General features: G+C 38.7%; 1 protein-coding gene across 4 annotated transcripts in view; it reads left to right on the plus strand.

Moving 5' to 3' along the window:
- The first annotated feature begins 8 nt into the window (after positions 1-8).
- The window catches only part of mbd5.S (methyl-CpG binding domain protein 5 S homeolog), a 47002-nt gene continuing 33637 nt past the window's right edge, over positions 9-13373 (plus strand). For 3 of the 4 annotated variants that reach the window (XM_018238767.2, XM_018238768.2, XM_018238769.2), the window contains exons 1-2: positions 11-408; positions 11252-11349. The gene's annotated coding sequence lies outside the window, so the exon portion shown is untranslated. Of the gene's footprint in view, positions 409-11251; positions 11350-13373 lie in introns of all 4 variants that reach the window. The other variant, XM_041578602.1, reaches the window with a different exon arrangement.

Below are 13373 nucleotides of genomic sequence, written 5' to 3' on the forward strand. Positions count from 1 at the left end.
CCTTCCTCCGCCTGCCTGAGACATGCGCAGTTGGCCCACTCCCATCTTTCTCCTGAGAAGCCAGAGAAGCAGGAGCAGCTGAGAGGGAAGCTGACATAGTGGACGGGAATCATTCTTCCCATTCCGGACTTAGATGCACTGACGGCCACGCACCTTATTTCCCTCCGGCTCCCACCTTGCTACGGGGCGAGCTGTCGGGGTGAGGAGGCCGGGGGGGAGAAGGCTTCCATTACCGGGCCTGGGCCGCACAGGGGAATAGGAACGGAGCCCACAGCGCAGGCAGCAGCTTGTGCGGATTTGAGTTCAAGCCCGGAATTGGCTACTGAATCTGGTGTATTGCCCTGTGTGCAACTCTGCTCGGGATGCATTCAGGGGCTCCTGACCAGGAGGGACATCTGCAGCAAATTGGTGAGTAATGGGTTAATTTACTAGCCATTTGAGTAATTGAGAGAAACCTGAACAATTCCTGACTGAGTGAGGGGTCAGACCTGCAACTGTGCGTTTGTGGCAGTGTCAGCAACCTGTGAGTGAGTGAGGGATCACATCAACAATCTTCTAGTGAATGAGGGGGCAGATCGGTAGCCCTTTGGTGTGTGAGGGTTTCAGACAGTAAGTAAGAAATGGATCAAGGCAGTAACTCCTGGGTGAGTGAGGGATCAAGACAGTAGCTCCAGGTTGAGTGAGGGGTCAAATTATTAGTTCTAGGAATTGTGTAGATTCAAATTGGTAGCCTATGGATAAGTGTGAAAATGATTAGCCATTAGATGAACAATGGTTCAGGTGAGAAGCTCCCAGTGAAGAATCAGCCCAGTTGATTGTTAAAGATCAGCAGCCCAAGTGAAAAGAAGAGTCAAGTCATTTGTAGTGAGGTATAACAGACCTGCAGCCTATGGTAGAGTAAAGGTTACATAAATAAGTAGCTCCTGTGGTGTGTGAGAGTGGTGCTTGGCAAGTATGAAAGTATACTGGTGGGTGTTGTACATTCAATTAATCTTAGAATGTGGTTTCAAACTTACAGCCCAGAATGAATTCTTGTTATGGAAGAGACTGTGTGAGAGTGAGTAGGTGCACAACCTGAGCTTGTATAGCAAGCAAGGGAGCCGTGTGATCTTACATAGGGGTAAATAATCATGTGCTAGGGAGAGAACCCACAGATTGGGAACCCCTGATGTAGTATGAACTCTGTATAATTGCAGAGGTTGGTTAGATTGCATATTTACTGACTGCATATGCTATCAACTTGTTTGGAGCAAGGATGTAAAGTGGAAAGTCTAGCAGTTGAGAATGTCAGCTCCCAGTGTTCTCCACCCTCCGCATTATTATGGATTGTGTTAAGTTGTAGTTGAGTTGATTCTGGGCTGATTAATCGTGGTTCATCTCAAGCTCGTTAAAGGTTTGCATGTTTTGAAGTATTCCGATCTTCATCATGAAACAGTAACGAGCATGCTTTTGTAAAACCTCTGTTCTCACTGATTATGTAGCTTTTCAGTACTCTATTATCTTTTTAATGTACGTTTATTTGTGCTCCAATTCTAAGCTTTTCTTATCGTTCACTCACTGCTTAATAACTCTAAATCTAGGAAAGTATATTAATACAGAAGTGATGATCCCAGCCACTACCAGGAGTTTTATTATCTCCCATATTCCAAAAACATACATGCAGGTTAAAGGAACCATAACAACAAAAAATGAGTGTTTTAAAGTAATGATCATATAATGTAGTGTTGGACAGCACTGGTAAAACAGGTGTGTTTGTTTAAGAATAGTTAATATAAACCAGTTACTGTCTTGCCATGGGGGCAGCCATTTAAGCTGGTAAAAGGAGAAAAGCAACTGGATACACAACAGATAAGCTCTGTAGAATACAATGGGATTCTTAAGAACATATTTGTTATCTACTGTGTTTCCTGTGCATGAATGGCTGGGTACCTAACATACCAAAAGCAGAACACCCTTTCTTTCATATAAATAAAAGAATGATAGCACCTTGCGCTACTAGTATTATTTTGCTATTTTTTATCACTCGTGTTTCTATTCAGGCCCTGTTCATATTTCTTAATCAAATTAATGCATGGTTGCTAGGGAAATTTGGACCCTAGCAACCAGATTGCCGGAAATGCAAACTGGAGAGCTGCTGAATAACAAAGCTAAGTAACTAAAAAAAACACAAATAATATAAATTAAAAACAATTGCAATTTGTTTCAGAATATCAGGCTTTACATCATACTCAAAGTTCATTCAAATGTGATCAACCCCTTTAAAAGTAGTTTGTAGCCAGTAACATGAGTAATATAAAAGTGAAAGTGTTCTAAAATAATGAAACTAAGGAGCCATAATGAAGAGCAGAGGAGCCGTATCTTTGGTGAGAGTGCAAGGATTCTATTAGTAGAGCTTAATGTAAACTGAAGGGAGGGCCAATAATGACCCTGAGTATCAAATTAGAAGTAGGCTTTAGTAGTCTTGGCAGGACAGTATGAAGTGGTAGATGTTATTTGCTGGAAGTTAACAGGCAATTTTTTTAATTGGTATCTTCAGATATTGATCAGTATGGCTGATCATCCCATTGAGGGAGTACCACATTGGGTTGTGTATGTAGTTGTATTTGGACAGTCCAATAATTGCATCAATCCAGCTGTCATTGTGCTTCATGGAGTTGCATGGGAAGATTAGATTTAAAGTTCAGTGGATGATCTGTGTTTCCTGACATGACTGATAATCGTATATATATAATAGATAGCAACTGACCACTGGGTGCTGCTCTGCACAACAGTAGTTAATGGAAGAGATTATGAGCCTGCTCTATATCACAAATTGTTCAGCAGCCATATGTCCTAAGACAATATGAACCTTTTCCCATTCATTTGTTGTCCTTTAAAGCTGCCTAAGACGCAAAGCTCTATTGGATAATGAAAATTATGTAGAAGGTGTTTGTGTGCAGTTGATTGGCCTGTCCATAATAATCCTAGTGATGAGCAACTAGAGGGCAAACATGGAGTTGTTATTGGAATGATGGGAGTTGTAGTTGATCATCTTGGGAGCTGTCACTTCTCCATGCTGGTCTGTGTATTTGTGTCCCTTTTTATGCAGCATAAGATGAACATAGCATGCCCACGGATTGTACAAGTCAATAGTGAGTCACTCTCATAAGAAAGCCAATTTAATGTGTAGCTGAATAATACTGTTTTTTAGGCCTCCTGCAAACATTTGTGGATAGCTCAGCAGCTGAGAGCATGATCGACAACCTGTCTGTTACAGGTTCCCCAACCAGTAATTTCCCTGCCCGATTATGTAGATCTCATACACTAGAGTACTTGTTTTTTTTCTTTATGGCTTGGAAGATGCTCAGAGGACTTATTTCTGTTTCTTTGCCTGTTTTGTAAGGAGTCATTGTGGGAATTCAGGGGTCACAGCTTGGGCTGCCCTAAACTAAAGTTGCCTACTATACCAGCTCTTCCTCTTTTTGTGTATTACTGTTTCTCTCCACAATAATCTGGCCCCAGGGAACTCGCCCTTATTCACACCCTTATTCACACTTCTTGGGTTATTAGTCTGCAGTGCTAGGATGGTCTGTGCCACTGCATACCCTGTTATTAGGGAGCTGAAAACTAGGGCCTACCAATTTATTCTGAAATGCATCTCCTACTGTTTAAATGATAGAATTTGCAGCCTGACATCAGCTAAAAGGCCATACACACAGAAGGTGCCATTCCCTGGATGGGCTATGGTGTTATATAGAGAATATAACTGCTGTTGTACAATAGCTCATAGAACTTCAAGGTGATTTCCAGGAAGCTCATAATTGTTAATAGGTGGTACATTTTTTTTCATAGCTGGTGCATTTATTTGTCTTTTGAAGCTTGGGTTTGGTTGGGGGGTGGTGTGAGGTGCAGATACTGGTGGTGGCCCATTTCTGATCCCTAAAATTGGTCCAGTCTTGCATTTATTAGGAACTCCACAAACCTGAAACTTAAAGGGGAACTCCACATACACACACAAACATAAATTAAGCTTTTTGAAAAGTAAACCTAATTTGAAGCAACTTTGCAATATACATCAATTAAAAAAATATGCAGACTTTTCATGATTGTTCATGGTTTGGAACAGTTCCCTAAGCCTGGCCCCCTGCTCTCCTGCTGATCTGTCTGACTACTTTTCTAACCTGGTTGACTACTGTTGCTCTGTATCAGCAGCCAAACCCCACAATTCCCTGCACACGTGATTTCAATAAGGAACGGAACATCACAGTGCAATGCATTGTGGGTTATGTAGTTCCTGCATGCTGTCTGTAAGCTGTGGAGAAGTTATTACAATTGTAATGTCCCTCCAATTGTAATGTCCCTCCTTCCCTGCTGCTTGCTAGCATCTGTATTTAGAGGCCACCAGTAAGTCACTCAATTAGTTTAATAAAAATAAAAAAAGTCCAATTTAAATCAAAACCCCTGTGTTTATTGTTATTCAAATATATTCAAAAATTCAGCTTGGTTCTTCAATAAACAGTAATTGTATGACAATTTATCTATGGCACAAACGCATTGATACTCCACATCTTGTGCTTCCAGCCACTAGACTGAAGCATTTCTTCTTGTGGCCTCTTTTCATGTCATGTCTCACTCAGAAGAGAACTGCCCTCTGACTGGGAGAGTGAAGAACAAGGGAAAATTGCTTCTGGCATTTTTCTTGGTGCGAAAATTTAAGAAAAAACTGTTGAAATCTCTTTTTTTCAGAAAAGAAACCTAAATGGACTGAAAGCCTTAGCTCAGTACCCTTTAAAGAGAAGTTTGCCAGCATACTTAAAAGCCTTATCCGGAAACTGCAACTTCTACTGTGTCTCGTGTTCAGCAGCAAATATTCTCTGTTAATAGAAGGTCATCCACAGACTCTTTGGTTTTTTTCACTCTCAGAATAGAATTCCCTTTGTAAAGTCACCAATTTGCCTTCCTAAAGTTTGTCTGGGCCCAGAGGAGTTATTTTCTGGTCCTCACCCTACCGCATTTGTATAGGGCCACTTATGATTGGGAATGTTAGTAAGAATAATACATTAATTAATATCCAGATTTAGAGAATGTATACAAATTTATGTATGGAAGGGCATTAGTACTCTGGAGTAAGGGTTTCAGTATAATAGAACCCCATGTGTAATTTAAATGTAACTGATTTAGGTGCTGGGTAGTACACTACACGGCTGTGGAGTCGGTACATAAATCCTTCAACTCAGACTCCTCGTTTTATTGTAACTATAAGTCTGACTCCTGTTTTTAAAGGAGCAGTAACACCATGGACTGTTGTTTATATACCAATGTAACTTGTTTATATAAACAAACTGCAGTGTAGCCATGGGAGCAGCTCTTCAATCTGGAAAAAAGGAGAAAAGGAACATGTTGCCTAGCACATAACCGATAAGCCCTGTCCTATACAATGGTGTTTTATCTGTAATTTGCTATGTAACCTGTGCAAACACACTGCTTTTAATAGTGCATGCTAACAGTTTATTATGTGTTAATTACTTTAAAGGAAAACTTTACCCCAAACAAGGTAGATCTCCATAAAAGTATATTGCACGAAACCACTGATGTGTAAAACCCTGCTTCATGTACATAAATAATTTTCATAATAATATATTTTTAGTATTATGTGCCATTGGGTAATCCTAAATAGATAATTTAGGGCCGCCGCCTGGCAGCTTATGATTCACTGTGCACACAAACAAACTAAACATGTTAGGTCAAATGAGCCAATTACTGGACAAAGTTCTGTCTTTTACTCTCACACTTCTTCCTGTTACAGTTAGGGGCAGATTTACACCACTTCCTAGAACAATTTGCAGCTTTTGCCCAGCGGCCATTTTCCCTCTGACACATCACTGACCTTTACATTTGCAAAGAGCACATGTGCGCTGTAATGTTCATGCAATCAAGAATGCAGGTTTACACGGATGCAACTTACTTGATAAAAAGTTCTGCTCGGATTGAGCATTGCATGCTCAGTAGCCAACAGCCAAACGAAATTTCCGAGATAGAGGGCCAAGTGGGGTAGAGGAAGAGAAGGAATCCTAAGTGATTAAAGGAATGCTGCAGCCTTACTATTAACCTTTCAACAACTTGAGTGGCAGGTATTAAACGATTTCAAAGAGGCTGTTCACGGATTACATTTTTGTAGGGGCTTTACATGTGCTTTAAATACAATCCAAAATAAACTAAAGTAATGTTCTTAAAAACAGAATTGCTTCGGCCATATGCTCCTTCATAGAAGCTCTTAAATCTGATTTTGTTTATATTCAGTGCATGTATTTAAAGATATTAGGAGTCATTTTTTGGTGACTCTGTCTTGCTTCTGACTCCGACTTCACAGCTCTGTTGCTCTACCACCAGTTATCCCACCACTCTCTTCAATGTAGGACTTGGGTGCCAGGCTCCCAAAAAAAAAACCTTAGACCGCAGACCCACTTTCCAAACTTTTTTTCTTATTACTTTCTTCATTCTTTTTATCATGTTTCCTTTTATTATACAGATATGGGATCCATTATTCAGAAAGCTCCGAATTACAGGAGGACAGTCTCCCATAGACTCCATTTTAATGAAACAATTCAGATTTTCTCTGTAATGAAGTAACAGTACAGGCATGGGACCTATTATCCAGAATTCTCGGGAACCTGGGGCTTTCCAGATAACAGATCTTTCTGTAATTTGGATCTTTATTCCTTAAATCTACTACAAAATTACATCTTAGTTTGGGTCATGTACAAAGCACTGTTTTATTATTACATAGAAAAAGGAAATCATTTTACAAAAATCTGGATTATTTGAATAAAATGGAGTCTATGGGAGACTTTTTGTAATTCTTAGCTTTCTGGTTAATGGTTTTCCGGATAACAGATCCCATACTTGTGCCTTGTACTTGAGCTAACCTAATATACAATTCTATTGGGTTTATTTAATGTTTAAATTAAGTAGATTTAATGTATAGAGATCCAAATCACAGAAAGATCTGTACTCGGGAAAACACTGGGTCCCAAGCATTCTGGATAATAGGTCCCATACCTGTACATACGCATATGTGAGTGATAAGCTGGGTTTGTTCTCTTCCATATACAGGCAGCTGGTTTGCTTGTTTGCAGAGCCACTGCTCTTTCTGCACAGATTACTCACTCCTCGCTATCCTCCCATAAAAACAGTCAGCAAAATTGCCCTGGAAATAGTTGAGCCTTTTTAATAGCAGCTAATAAAATGTACATTTCTGCACGGCAGCCTGTGTTCATGATGTGTGTTTGTCAGATGTGGCAGAGCAGCTATTGTAGCGCGGGAGGTTGCCATGGTAAACATTCCCCTTCCCTTATCATTAGAATTGAATAGCACATTTAATGGCAAGCAAAAATTGCTGCTTATTAATGCACAGATCATGCGGCTACCGGGTCATTTTATCTCTTGCAACCTTATTTTTCCTTCTTGAAATTGTGCAAATTTAAATATAGGATCTCTAGCCTTATATGAACTGTGTTCTTTATCATTACACAAGCACTCGTGCAACCGTCTTATATCCTACAGAAGAGTTCAGTTTGAACATACAGGCGCAAGGTCCTGCGTTTAGTAGCCACAGGTATAATTATAATGGCAAGAGGATTGTGGGTAATACAAGAGCATTTTCAGTTGGTATATGAATTATGTGCAGGCATTCAGCTCTCCTCCCAAGGCCCAAGATAATTTAAAGGGGAACTATCGCGAAAATGAAAATTTAATATAAGCTTCAGCATACTGAAATAAGAAGCTTTCTAAATATAATAAATGAAAAAATTTGTACCGTTTTTGAAATAATCACGTTTATTTTCACCATCCCCCTCCCATCATCTGTTTCTCTTGGGTGTCAGATAATCATTGACAGTTAGATCTAATATCTTATAGTGGGGGGGGGCTCATTTTGCCTAGAAGATGTATTCAAGCTGACTCTATTAAAATCCCCAGACATCCCGTCTCTCTACATGCAGAATTTGTGCAAAAGGCAGTTATTTTGTTTGTACTGGAATCGGTTATTTGAATGAGCTCTAATTCATCTGCTAGGAAAGGACGCCCCCCCCTTAAGATTCAACTGCTGCATGAAGACAGAATGAAGAGAAACAGATGCTGAGAGAGGAATAGTGAAGATAAACTTGATTATTCCAGAAACAATGCAGAATATTTGATTGTATTTAGAAAGTTTCTTATTTCAGTATGATGACGCTTATATTAAATTTTCATTTTTTGCAATAGTTCCCTTTTAATAATCAGGTGAGTCAGTTTGACAGTTCACCTGTACCGAAATCTATCTGAGGAGGAATTCTGCACTGGAGGGGGGGGGGTGCGTTACTATATTTCACATAGTAATGTATTTTTGTATTCCAAAAGGTGCTTGCACCCACACCTTCCCCAGGCACCAATCAGAAAGCTGCAGTCTTCGCTGAATGTCAGGGACCCCTCTTATGCTTAGTTAGAGAAAAGAGACTGCAAATGAAATAACAGAAAGCATAGGAAAGTTTCATACATGTCTGTATCAATAGTAGTAAGCAGAGAGCTGGGAAATATTGCATGGTAGAATGTTTGCTAACTGACCCAGATCACAATACTTGCTTTCAGGATTATTTGGGTCCCTTTTGTAGCTTAATATAGCCATACCTGACATTCTATACCAGGTCAGCAGCTTAGTTGCCGATGCATGGGCTCTTCTGACAGTCTGCACAGCAATATATGGCTAACTAGTTGCACTAATTGCACACGGTTTCAGTTTGTCATCTTTTCTTGCTTAAAGGGATTGTTCACCTTTTTCATCTCAGTTGTTTTCAGATTGTTCCCCAGAAATAAAGACTTTTTTCAATTACTTTCCATTATTTATTTTTTACTGTTGTCCCAAAATCTAAGTTTGAAGTTTAACGTTCTGGTGTTTGACAGCTCAGTAATTCAGGTACAGACTCTAAACTGTTACAATTTTGCAACAATTCTCAGCAGCATCTCTAGAGTATTAGCAACTATTGTATCAATTCTAACAGTTGCCTGTTGTGAAACCCAGAGATTCTGCTCAGCAGGGACACAGATAAGAAATGTATCAACTAATTGTATACATTTTAAACAGTTTACAGGGTTGGCGACCCCCCTCCCAGATTTGCTTTAGAAGGTGAAAAATTACAATTTACACTTCAATATTAGAAAAACAGTCGTTATTTCTGGTGAAACAACGACTAGTTGTTTGAAGGTGAACCACCCCTTTAAAACATGGCTTCAGAATGTCGAAACCTATTGCTTCTTGCATGAATTGCATCACAACCCTCACATGGTGTTCTTGCCTAAAAAATGCAACTAGTGACTCTGTTAAGGGGGAACTCCGGCTTCCAAACCAAAATTTTAGAAAGAGGCCCATATAGCACCCCCTGATATAGCCATCACAGTTACCTGTTTCTGCATCATTTGAAACCCTGGCATGGAAGGAGGGACTAAAACACTGATGTTACAAATTGTAACAACTTCTCCACAGCTTACAAAGTGGATGCAGGAACTAAATAACCCACAATGCATTGCACTGTAATGTTCCGTTCCTTATTGAAATCACATGTGCAGGGATTATGGAGTTTGGGTGATGCAGGCGGAGGACAGCTGGCTGTTGATACAAAGTAAGAGTAGTCAGCCAGCTCAGCAAAGTAGTCAGACAGATCAGCAGGAGAACAGGGGGCTAGTCTTAGGGAGCTGTCAGAAACCATTAGAAATCATGAAAAGTCTGCATATTTTTTAATTGATGTATATTGCAAAGTTGCTTGAAATTATGTTTACTTTTCAAAAAGCTCAAGTTATATTTTTGTGGTGTTCCCCTTTAATGATTTCCAGGAATAATGTGCGTTGTCTATCCCTGTCTCCAGTCCTGTTTGGGTGACAAAGCAATTCTTTACTGGAAATTCATATAGACATTTTGGTTGCTGATTTGTTTTCTTCACAATAAGCAATAGGAGCAAGAAATAGCAAGCACAAAGTCCTGTATTTGGACTTAGTATGTTATGATAATGGTTAACAAATCACAGGTGGTGAACACATGGAGCAGTGTCCCAGCAGAAATTTGCGACCCCATACAGATGCATAATTCAGAAATGCCCTGGCTACCATACCCTGACTGTAAATCATGAGTTCTTACTTCCCTTTTATCTGGAGCCTGTTGCAGGTACCATTGTGCCCTTGTAAATTTATAATATGTTGCGCTTATGTTCCAGATGTCCTTCTGTTCTGGCACCAAAGCTTTGGAAGCACACATATAACTGGTTTCCTTGCTACTCCAAATTATCCCAAAATGCCATACTTGAAGGGTTTTTTGAACCTACACATAGATCAAAAGAGCAGTGATTTCAGAAGAACGGTAGCTTAAAAAAGAATTAGGCAAAGACACGCTACACATTATTTACTAGTCCAAGGCCCTTTGGCAGTGAAAATATGTCCCTCTGAACAGTCCCCAGTATATCCCCATCTTTTTTTCTGCTGAGTACAAGTCTCTATACAAGGTAGGTCAATAATTTAGAGTATGTCATATGATATCATCTCCTCCCCTTCCCTACTGTCTTCTTACCCTCGTTTATTCGCTTTACCTTTTCTTACTGTGACTTTTCTCTCTCTTAAGTTCTTTTTATTTTATTTTTTTTTCTTTTGGAAATCCCAATGGTTGTTTTTAACATGATGATTGTAATTTGGAAAATCAATAAAAGCAAGATAAAAAAAGAAAAAAAATGTCTGCTCAGAAACCAGTGCATCCTAAATCAGAATTTAATAATCGTATAATAAATAGATGAGCCTGATCTTTTCTGCTTGCTGATTTCCAGCGACCTCTAAGCTTAGTTTCTCTACATCAGCCCAACCATATTGAGCATGTGCAGTGTCACTGACTCTTAAAAGATGGCCTAACAAGATTCACAATGGCAGACTGCAGCAAACAACTTGAATGGGATTCTGTCTCTATGCAGTCTTGTCCATAGATATGGGTAACATATCTTCAGTGCTATTGATAGGTATAGAACTGTATCAGAAGTGGATCATAATTATATTCTATTGGTGTCTATAAATAATCATTTCCTTATAGTTAGTCAGTATTGCTAATTTCACACATGCAGTTTACATGGAGTAAATGATAATATAGTCTCATAATATCTCATAATATAGTAAATTAACTATTATCCAATTAAATGCACACTTCAGAGATGGGATCCCCATTTATATTACACAGATATAAACCATATGTTCTTTTTCTTTCTAGATATCCATGGATAAATGCAGGAGTTTGGCACTTTACCTAAATGACAGTGGCACGGTTGAAGAACGAGATATCTAGTTTCTTCTTTTTGGCAAATAAATGTAAGTGCATCAATGAAGGGCTAGTTCATTTTAAAACAAATTCTTACTTGTGTAAGCTGTGACGTTGGTTATGGACAGAATTTGAAGTTTATCCAAAGTATTGGGTTGGGGGGTGCTGCGTTTTTTACAGTTTTGCTCAGTATGCTCACAATAAATAGAACTTGTGTTAAGGAATGTAAGCTACTATCAAGTTAAAAGAAAAATGCTCCTGCATTTCCCACTGTAAGCAGCGTAGTTTGTTCAATTAGGTTAATTAGTTCCCTCCCTTCCATAATATGCAGCCTTGGCTAGGCTTTGAGTTAAGGAGGAAGCTCATTATACAGAAGACTTATCTGTGGTCTTTTTACTGTTTTTACTCCTACGCAATACTGTATATAAATTGCGCTCATTTTATTAAAAAAAAAAAAAAAAATACGGGGTTATATTTCAACTTTGTGGCAATTTTTTTCTGGTGTTCTTCAGTTTGTTTTTTAAAGGGGTTGTTCACCTTCTAAACTCTTACATTTCAGTTGTTTTCAGATTTTGCACCACAAACAGACAATTGCTTTCCATCTTTTGTTTTTTTACGGTTTTCCCAAAATTGAAGTTTAATGTTCCTGTCTCTAGAGTTTGTCTGTAAGCTCAATGATCCAGGAGCATGCTGAACTGCAGCTGCCTTTAATGAAACTTTGGGATTCTGCTCAGCAGGGTCAAAGATAACAAATGTATTAACTAAATGTATCAATTTAAACCAGTTAAAGAGCCGGCGACCCCCCCCCCCGAGGAAAATTAATCTTTAAACTTTAATATTATATTATAGAAATAATTGGAAAAACTTCTTTATTTTTGGTGAACAACCTGATACCAACTGAACTGAAAAAAGTGTTTGCCTATAATGACCGAGCTTGGGAATATCCTTGTTCTCTCACTGAGAGCTTGATCAACTGCTTTCCTAGAAAATAATATTGTTTCCCCATCCAGAGTGCAGAATCTATTAGCTGACACTTCTGGAAAATAAAGTTCTAATTGATAGATGCCCTTAAAGGCATACTTTGGATCAGGCAACCTACTTCACCACCAGGGAAGCAAATCGTTTGGCTCTAGGGCCTACTATTGCCTCTTTCTCAGCATGTACCAAACTGTAGATTTTGCCACTGCTAATATTATAGCAATTTCTTGGATGCGTTTTTTCTGTTTTTGCAGTTTACTACCATGTATTGTGCTGCTAAGTCAGTGTTTATTTTGCTGGTGACATGCAATTAAATTGTCTCCACCTCGGCCTCCAATTTAGTGCCTGAAGGAAGACATCTTTTAGTGTCTCTATATACTCAGTGTGTGCAGAAATGTAGTAGTTTCCTTTGTCCTATATATCTATTCATCTGGAATTAATAAATGTTGTGATGCCACACAGTACCCCCTTATCTTTTTTTTTTTTTTTTTTTTTATGAGATTTCATTTTTCAATTTCTCAAACAAAAATATTTACAATGAAAAGGATAGAAAGAAAAATAGAAATGAGGGGAAAAGAATAAGATGAAGCAAGGAAACAACTTATAGTGTGGATAGAAAGGACTCGGTACAATCAAATAGTATGCAGATCCAGCGAGGTCCCCATATGGCCTACATTTCTATGGACAACACCCCCTTATTTCTGTATAAATAGTGCTCATTCTTTCATGTTGTTTGGCCCAGGGCACCAGATGCAGCACCAGCATGTATACTGTACTAAAAACATTTTTTTTTTACACAATAGTGTGTCATAAGCTCCACTTATGTGACCTATTTTTGTCTGCATAATTTCTATAGCAATAAGCAGGTTATTTATAGAATGTTTTGTAAATGAAATCGGCAGTTTGATTCTAAACCTGCATGTATACAGCTTTCATCTGCCCGTTTGTACCCAAACTTCTTACAGCATGATCTGCATAAAAGTAGGGCTGTGTTTGGCAGGAAAAAACACATTTATAAATGGAGAATGCAGGCTCTTTAAAGCTGGTGTTTGGATTCACTTTAATCTATAAATGTCTGTTTGTATAAGTAATCCTA

The sequence above is a fragment of the Xenopus laevis genome, chromosome 9_10S, assembly GCF_017654675.1.
Source record: "Xenopus laevis strain J_2021 chromosome 9_10S, Xenopus_laevis_v10.1, whole genome shotgun sequence".
NCBI lineage: Eukaryota > Metazoa > Chordata > Amphibia > Anura > Pipidae > Xenopus > Xenopus laevis.